This window comes from Antechinus flavipes, chromosome 6 (genome assembly GCF_016432865.1).
Source record: "Antechinus flavipes isolate AdamAnt ecotype Samford, QLD, Australia chromosome 6, AdamAnt_v2, whole genome shotgun sequence".
Lineage (NCBI taxonomy): Eukaryota > Metazoa > Chordata > Mammalia > Dasyuromorphia > Dasyuridae > Antechinus > Antechinus flavipes.
Window position 1 is genome coordinate 246,436,787 of NC_067403.1, and position 7,225 is coordinate 246,444,011.

The window sequence follows — 7,225 nt, forward strand, 5'->3', positions numbered from 1 at the left end:
TGCTAAAATGTGCTTCTTTGTAATTTCTATCTATTACTCTTAATTTCTATGTGTTTTCCTTTTCAATGGTTGCTATATCCCCTATTGGTCACAAGAGGACACCAAAACTACATGGTAGAAGAGTGTTCTTTACCGATTCCTTTGCTAGCACAGCTGACACATTGTTCTCTGTAGGTATATGTGAGATACCTATGTGATTGCACAATGTCTATATGGTTCATGGCTTAGGGCCATTATTTGTCCAACTATAGACAAATGATTACCTTACTTATTCTTATTCATATTTAGTGAAGATACTCAGATTCAGGGTGTCTCAGCATTGTGTCAGGGTATTAATAATGACAATGGAAGATTCTCAGGACAACTCAGATCTATTAGGAAAAAAGAATTATTCATTTGTCCACTTTACTGAGGCATGAATGCAGGGAAATGTTTTCAGTTGAGGGTCTTTTCAGGATGTTCTCCATCAGGATATTATTTTGTTTACTAGGAGATTTCTTTTCTATCTGATAACACTTTAGAATTTTGTTCCTGAAGACTTGTTTGGGATAATAGGATTTCTAGATGATTTTTTTTGTCATCTTTTTATTGTATATATACTTCTCTATCATGTGATCAGAAGTGTTAACACAAATATGAAACAAATGAAATAAATGAATGTTGTTTGACTCTTTGTAGAAAAGAATCCAAAGGAACTATTGTAAGTCCTTGGATATTATTTTGCTGGTTCAAAAACAGTATGCAAAATTTTGCTGACTGAAATTATGTCAGTGTGATGAAGGTGGTGAGATTGAAACTAGATTTATAACCATCTATAGCAATGTTGTTTTTTCAATAATTACTATAAAATAATATCTTCTGAAAAGTCACTATGTAGAAGGAGAGATTAGGTGAAAAAGAATATTTTTATATCTTTGATTTTCATCTTAAAATTAAATCTGAGTGACCATGTTGCACAGTAGATAGAGTACCATGTCTGAAGTTAGGAAGACTTCTTCCTGAGCTTTCAAATCTGATATTGCTGTGTGATTCTGGGCAAATTATTTAACCAAGATTGTCTCAGTTTCCTCATGTATAAAATGAAATGAAGATGGAAATGGCAAGTCACTTCAATATCTTTGTTTAGAAAGCCCCAAATTGGGTCACATGAATCATGACAACATGACAACAATAGGACTAAGCCAATTGACTACATAGAAAGTTATTATTAAATATGCCATTTGTCTACTACTTTTCTGTATAAAGAAGTATAAATATTATGATGGATAATTTTCTTTTTATAGTAAAAGGTTACATAAAATTTTAAAATTGGCTATGTTTTGTACATTTGCAATACAATTTTGCTTTTCCATTCTGGCATAACTACTTTTATCAACTAAAGCAAAGGGAACCTTAACTTTGCACAAAATTCACTTATTTCATATACTGGCTAACACAAAATAATCTTTAATTAATTCCAAATTTCAAATTCTAGTGCAAGGCCTTACAAATTGAAAATACTCAAAAAATGTTGGCTGATCAATCAAAACATTTACATTTCTTCTCATTGAAAACCCAACATTGATAATTATAATTCTTAAATCTATAGCTTGATCTTTTCAAAGGTAAATCATATGACAGTAATTTGAAAGGAGGGAAAATTGAATCCAAGAAGCTAAACAAAGTGGCTAAATCCATGATAGGTGAATCAAATACAAATAAAGCCAACTCTCATCTCTCAAAACTTGTAGCTGAAGCATAACAATAGTAATTAAACATTACTGAAAGAGAATCTGCTGCTTCATTTCGTTCCAGCCTGGGACTTATTACATATTACTGCGAAAACAAAATTAGAAAAAAAATTTATTTTCCAAAGTATTGCTATGTACTCTTAAAATTTTTCAGTTTACTTAACCTGACAGCTAGTTTCTAATATATCAATAATGACAGATGCTGAAAACTATTAACCTTACTAGTGAACCCTATTGTATTTAACACTGTTCTCAGTGCCAAAAAGGAAACAATCAGAAGATCCAATCTCCTACTTATAATTCATTCAGATACAAACATAAACTTGGTACAGACACTAAAATTTCAGTAATAATGGTCTTATTTCAGCTTTTTCTGTGCTAACCGTTGATGTTTCATAAGGTAAAATCAAATACATATGAAAACTGATCATTGTATTTAATTCTGGAGGTAGATGTAAAGAGATTTTGAATTTAATATGTTTAAACATCTAACCACATTTAATACTTTACTTTTAAATCAACATTTGAAATCACACGTTATTCCCATGATTCAGGACAGAAATCATACAGATCAAAGTGATGATGCAAAGTGCTTCCAGGAGTATATAATAAATCTATCAATTATTTGGGGAGTAAGAAACAGAGTCCAGAAAAAGAGTGTCCAAACTCTTATTACTGGCCAGATATCATAGCCACCACAATTTCCTGTTTTTGAATGAATATTCATTATTGCAACAAGAACAAAAGTGATTTGTTCATTTATTACTATGTAGCTATCAACCTCATAGTATTCTTATGGAGAAATAATAATTAAGCTTAAACTTCGAATTTACATGTTCAAGTAATTTGATTATTTTTTTCAAATAAAAGCAGCATGAATCAAAAACAAAAAAAAATAGGTGACTAAAATGAATGGATAAATAAATGAAGCTGATATTCATAACAATGTTGAATTTAAATGAAAGGACAGTTTGCATGTTTTTGGCCAGTTGAATAAAAGAGTTAGTAAGTGATTTCACTGAGTACGCCCAGAGCAGGGCAACTACTATGTCATGGGAATATCAGTCATTCTGCTTTGTAGTTCTCAAAATAAGCGCAATCAGGGGAAGTCTACAATGATAATTGCTACCTCTATAATAACATCTTCTATAGAGAATAAAAGATACTAAGTCTTTGACACATTTGATAAATTCCTTCTTACTACATCAGCTTAAACCAGTATAGTCAATTGATTCAAGACATAGTTAAGCACAATGTTGTTGAATAATGCATTTGGAAACAGAGTATAGAGATTAGACTTGTTATTACATTCACATAGCAAGCCCAGATGAGGGAACCAGATATCTATAATAATATCTATAATGTTTTCTCTGCAATATAAAGTCTCAGAAAATTTTCTGGAACACTGAAAGACTAATTTACTTCCCTAGGTTGCACAGCTGGAACCTCTTGAGTCTTAAACCCAGCTTTTCCTAATTCTGATACTCTCTATCTATCTCATTTGAAGATGTGATTCACAAATAAGAAATGGAAGAGATCAAAAACTCCATAGTTCACTCAGAAAGATCACTCATCCCTTTTCTTAATACTTTCTTGAAAGACAGGGTTAGAAAGCTCTGGACACAGCAAGCATTTAACAACACAGAAAAAGAAATTGACTATAACTTAAAAGGAACAAAATAATCTATTAGTGATCTGGACATTACTTTATTTCCAGCCATTTTTAGTGAGATCTTTAATTTGCTAGAGGAAAGATTAACCCCAAACTAGAATCATAGGATTATAAATTTGAGCTGGGCAGGACCAATTCAAATCCCTCAGTTTACAGAGCTAAAGCAGAAGATTAAATTAAGTGATTTACCTAAACTAGTAAGCATCTAAAGGCATCTTTGACCTCAGTCCTTCCTGATTCTAAGTCCAGTGCTCTATTACCACCATTATTCAGAGAAGGAAACTATAGGGAAATTAAATAAATTCCATGTGGGATTTGGACTAAGACCTTATCTTTGCTAAGTACAGCACTATAAGAAATCTTAAGTCTCGTCTATGTCCTTGGAGCATTTTCTGCGATTGTAAGGAATCTCAATGAATGCCAGCCAGGTCCTTTTGTTTAACCTTGTACTGCAAACATAAGATCGTGCTTGCAATCATTTGATAAGGAGGCACAAGAAAAGTAGGCCATTTTTCTTTGTATTTGATTTAAGACCTTCCTTTGAGCCTTGGCATGTGTTTCACCCCAAAAACCTGACCAGTTCCCCTAGTGAATCCAGAGGGCTTTAATAAATGAATGAACTACTCCCCTTGGTTGAAGCCTCCATATCTGGGAAGCTATTCTGTTCAATAAGGCCATATATCACAGAATAAACTTGGCACAGTACCTTCTTTGTTCTCAATGTACAAATACCCTGTAAATGGAAAGAAACTTTGGAGCTTTGTCCAGGAAGGGATGCCTTACCTGGGATTTGTTTCCTTCATTGGTGTACACTCTGATCCACGAGTGATTCGGGGCCTTCTCAGCCAGAAAACTCAGGAGATGATGTTTCCCAAATTGGTGATGATACCTGCTATTGTCTGTCTCTTTATGATAACAGCAACTGTTAAGTTGTGTATTATTTCTCGATTACAAGTTTCCTCTTCCCTTATGTCTTCTTTGAATCAAGGTTCTGAGTAGCAATAACCTTGAATTCACCCTTCCTTTAAGTATGTGCCTGTTGAATGTGAATTCTAAACCTAAATAACCTTACAAGCACCCTCCCCATCATACCCAAAATGGCTATGAAACATAAAATACCACACTCCTTACAATAATTACCAATGAGCAATTAAACTGATCAAAGCATGTTGCTTATTACACAATTATAGGTTGAATGCTACTCTGGAGCCAGTTATTTTTTTTCTGAACAATTCAACATGCTCATCAAGGACTTAAAGTAAAAACAGGAGCAGGTATGGCAAATTTCCAAAGGCAAAAATCTAGAAAGATTGCTAAGATATTGATTATTGAAGGCATAATGCAAAAGATCTGGAGAAGCTAGAGTACTGGGCTATGTCTAATAATATGGAATTTAATTGGAATAAATGTAACTTTTAATAACTTAAAAATAGCAAATCTTGCAAGTTAAAAAAGGAAAAGGAGAACATATATAAATATAGTGTGTGTATGTGTGTGTTTTAGTGATATTGAAAATCAATGATTCATCAAGGCAATATGGCACTAAGCTGATGGGATATGTGATGAATTGAGTATTTTGGACTAAAGGAGTGGAAAGATAATAGTCCTACTCTTCTCTGTCTTAGTCATAATGCATTTAGAATATGAGGATCAGTTCTAGGCATGACAATTTCTGAAGTCCATAGTGGATAAGTAAAAAGAATCCCTAGGATAATGGTAAAAGACCTTGAGATGATGCTAAATCAGAAGAAGTAGAAGGAAATGAGGATACCTAACATAAGAAGAAAATTTGCTCAGGATATAGTATCAGTCTTCAAGTATTTAAAGAGACACCCTGCAGAATATGGGTTACCCCTGCCTTGATTGTCCCATCCCGAGGTCAGAGATAAGAGCAATGAATGGAAGTTAGAGAACAACAGATTTAGAAAATCTTCCTTATGATTACAGATATCCCAAAGTAAAATAAGCTGCCTCCAAATGAATTTCTCCTCACTAGATTCATTAAATAAAGGCTTGAGGATCAGTTGTCAGATTTATTATTATACAGGGAAATCCTTGTTCAGGTGCTAATTTAACTTGGTATTTGCTGTGGTATTGTTTGTTAAGATCATTTATAGAATCTTAGAATTAGCAGGAACTTATGAGATCATCTAATATGATAATCACAAAGACATAGAATTTTAGATTGTCATATGATCTCAGAGGCCATTCTAGGTGTTTAACTACTTTTTTATTTGAAGACATAAATATGTCTCTAGCTAATTTCAAGGAAATTTTCATTGTCTTTAAACTTTTTTTCCCTATCATTTTCCATCCAGCACAGAATGGCATCTAGATTCTTAACTTCCTTATATTTCTTGTATGAGAGACCAATTCTCTCCTTCGTACATACTTACCAAAGACCTTTTTTCTGGGATAGTAGTAGATCAACCTACAAATGACAGTTGTGAAAATTGTGCTGAGTATGTAGTTCATCTTACTAAATATTTATAAAGTGTTCTATCACAATGGGAAAATAACATAATTGCAATTCCCAGTTTTGTCACAGGATAGCAGCTATTTCAATGGAATTCAAGCTATGGTCAAACTATTAAATTGAAAAGACGATAAGAATAGCCCAGGTCACAGATGGCTTTATAACAAATTTGTGAAGCTAATAGTATAAAAATTTTCTCCACCATTTTACTTTTAAGGTCAACTAGAACTCAGAAAGATTAATTGGCCCAAGATTATAGTTAAAAAGTGTCAGAGCCAGGACTCTAAAACTAGGGTTGCTACTTCTACCAAGAATATGCCAATGTGTTAATGGAGGAAAATGCCATCTCTAGTCTCTGTACCTTTGCAGTCATGATCTCACATCTCTTGAAAGCAGTCTACTTTCTAGGGCCTTTCTTTCTTTAAGATACAACTTAAAACCCCAGTTTTTGTAGGATACTAGCAGTTGAAGGTACTCTCCCTCCCAAATCATCTAGCATTTAACTACTTTACATATCATTATACTTATTCACTTTGTATTTTTGCTTTTGTATTTGTATGTAACCTGGAAAAAACTGACAGTGGCTCTGGAACTGTCCATAGTGCTGAATAGTGTTAAGATGACCTTTTAGATAATCTCTATACTAGGGAATGAAAAAGAAAATGGGTAGAAGGAGAGGCATAATTGAGAGAGTAATATTCATATGAATCCTATATTTATCTATTTCAAAAATATGCATACACACTTGTCATCAAATAAGGGCATGGTAGCATTGTGTATGATATATGTGGTGTATTGTATGGTATAGTGGAAAGAGTAGGAAAGAGTACATATCCGATGTGGAGTCAGAAGATTTGCAGTCTAGTCTGAATATTTATTGGCTATGTACCCATGGAGGAATTGTTTCACCTCTCTAAACCCATACTCCCATCTATAAAATGGGAAGAGGGAATAATATCACCTACGTCACAGAATTTTTGTGAGGAAAATATTTTCTAGTTCAAGACTTGGCTCATATTCCACATTCACACAATTGCCCCAAATGCTAGTGCCTTCTCCAAAAGAAATTACTTAATACTTTATACATATCTCTTTCCATATTATGTTTATATATACACATACACATATATTTGCCTAGGCAATAGGGGTTAAATGACTTGATCGGGGTCACACAGCTAAGAAGTATTAAGTGTCTGAGGCCGAATTTGAACTCAGGTCCTCCTGACTTCAGGGCCAGTATTCCATTGTGCCATCTAACTGCTCCCATGTTATATTATATTATATTATATTATATTATATTATATTATATTATATTATATTATATTAATATATACATGTTGTCTTTTC